At 26.2% G+C, this 2,651-nt stretch overlaps 1 protein-coding gene across 2 annotated transcripts in view; it reads right to left on the bottom strand.

Moving 5' to 3' along the window:
- The window catches only part of LOC107447180 (protein Wnt-5b-like), a 410,427-nt gene extending 408,375 nt beyond the window's left edge, over nucleotides 1-2,052 (bottom strand). The window contains exon 1 of one of the 2 annotated variants that reach the window (XM_071180545.1): nucleotides 1,741-2,052. The gene's annotated coding sequence lies outside the window, so the exon portion shown is untranslated. The remainder of the gene's footprint in view (nucleotides 1-1,740) is intronic. The other variant, XM_071180546.1, reaches the window with a different exon arrangement.
- Nucleotides 2,053-2,651: the final 599 nt, after the last annotated feature.

The following is a 2,651-nucleotide window of genomic DNA, read 5'->3' on the forward strand; positions in this document are numbered from 1 at the left end:
AATATATATATATATATATATATGCTTTATACATATATTTTGATATAATATATGCAAAACATTTTGCCTATTTTGTACTGGTTGCAGAGAACTAAATTTTTGAAAATGTAAGTGTGAGCGAAACCTTTTGTAAAAGATCGCAAATATTTCGCCAATATGCGCAATAAATGATACAGTTTGAAAATCAAATTTAAAATAATTCAAATTAAAATTAATTACTACCGATTTCTTGTTAGAATTCTAATCAACTAACGAATTGTTATTATAAAAAATACTCGTAAAATATTGAATTCTTTCTGAGTTTTTGTTCCGTAAAATTTTACGACAAAAAGTACCGGCACCCTTAATGCCAGTCGTAATTTGGTCCAAAATTTTGTACAGTGTACTTTGCATATTTTCGGGATTTTCATAGTTAAATGTGGAATAAACTGAAAAATGTTATTGCTTACATGAAAATCATGGTGTTTCTACAAAAATGGTTTTGAAAAATGTTTACTTAAACATTTTAAAAATGTGGCCTATCATTAAATTGCCTGTCATATATATTTAAATTTGTTAAACATTTGCAACAAATTCTTTTTCGGAGAAATGAGCTTGTTCAATGTAATTGCTATTATTATTATTACAAATTTTTAAATTCTTTTTTAACAGAGGAAAGGAATAAACAGAAATAAAATCATACTACAATGTTTGCAATAATTATTTTTCGAGCATTTTATTTCATTATCTTTCCTTTGATAGTTCCTTCATTACATCATTTAAAACTTCCAATCATTTAAAAATTATCATTCACATTTAAAAATTCCAATACAAATTATATTTATGTTTCCTAATTCTATAATAAAATGACTTTTCATGCGAAAATGTGTAATTTCTCTACTTTGCAAACTTACAAAAGCGTTTTTCTCAAAATATAAGTAACTGAAATTTAAATCACACAAAAATATTCGTCATAATATTTTTCCATGAAATTTGTAATAATTACCTTTTCCAGTTATTGCATAATATCGTTGGAATCATTTTTAACAGTTTATAAAAAGCACTAATAAAAACTACATTTGTGTATCGCAATCAAATTTTCTCTAGAAAAAAATACTATGATTCACTAAATTCACAAAACAGTTTCCTCGGAAAATTTCGAAAATACTTTTCACAGGATACTACATCAAGGTAAAATAAAAATCAAACAAAGATATTTTTCAAAATTTTCTTTCCATAAAACGTATATAAATTTTTTCAGTTATATATCAAAAATCTATATTGCATAATGCTCTATAGATATTATATAACTTAATATACATAGAATATTTTTTAACCATTTATGAAGAATCCCAATAAAAATTTTATTTGGGTTTCATTATCCGGTAAAAAAAATTCCCTATAATGAGAATTCTATGATTCACAAAAATGTTTTTTTCACAGTATTCTGAAACTGTTTTTTTTTTCAGGATATTATAATAAACTGATATAAAGTAACACAAAAATATTTGTCATAAATTAGTTTTTCATAAAAAGTATATAATACTTATCTTTCTCAGTTGTTATATTACATTCTTAGAATCATTTTTTTAAAAGTTTAATGATAACTTAGTCCCAATAAAATTATTTTGTGTAACGTAATCCAATAATAAAACAAATTTCTCTAAAGCAAAAATCCTATAATTCTCAAAAACTTTATCATCACAAATTTTCTAAAGTGTTTTTCAATGAGGAAGATAATAAATGAGGATTCGAACTTACCTTTTACAGTTGCTAGGTATATCCTTAGAATCTTTTTTAGCAGTTTATGAAGGGACCCGATCAAAATTATGTCTATGTCTTATAATTTAACAATAAAACAAATTTTTTCTGTTTAGATAATCTTACAATTCACAAAAAAATATTCCTCTCAAAATTCTGAAAGTGTTTTTCACAGGGTTAGTATAATCAGCTGGGAAAAAATATCACACTTAAGCTCTCACTTATTGAATAACTGCTTGGAACCAACTAGAATTCTCAATAAAAAACGGAGATCTTCTGAACCTTGCCACATTAAAACCGGATGCCATTTTAGCTTTCGCGCTGCTTTTAGAGATCTCTGATGTTTTGATGAGTGCTAGCGACACCTGTTGAAAGTGGAATCATCGAATAGAATAATAATAAAAAAGAGCTTCTTCTTTATCTTAAACACGACACTCGGTTTTAATCTAAACACTTCAGATGATGCGCTTTGGAAGAATTTTTAACGTAGCAAAATAAATTTATATAGAATAAAGAAATATTAAATCATGTAGAATAAACACTTGTGTATATTCTTGTAGAAAAATAAACAAAATGGAAAAACGGAAATCGATGAAAAGAATTCGGACAAATCAGTGGACGAATTATTTTAAATTTAATTTACGCTGCTGCTATATTAAATTCCGTTTCCGAAGAATAAAAATCTATTTTCATTTTGAATTGCTGAGCTCTGAATATATTAGTTTAATAACTGTAGGGTAATAATTATAGGTATTTTCCTTGGCGGAAAAACAGTGTTAAATAGACGGGAAAAAATTCCTCCCCTCGGAAATCTTGGGTTGCTCAAATTTTGCTACTTTTAAGTTTCCCGTGAAATTCGCAGTGACTTAGAATTAAAAATACCTACCTACTTTCGCGTTCTGCTTTCGAAT

Source organism: Parasteatoda tepidariorum, chromosome 5, assembly GCF_043381705.1.
Source record: "Parasteatoda tepidariorum isolate YZ-2023 chromosome 5, CAS_Ptep_4.0, whole genome shotgun sequence".
NCBI lineage: Eukaryota > Metazoa > Arthropoda > Arachnida > Araneae > Theridiidae > Parasteatoda > Parasteatoda tepidariorum.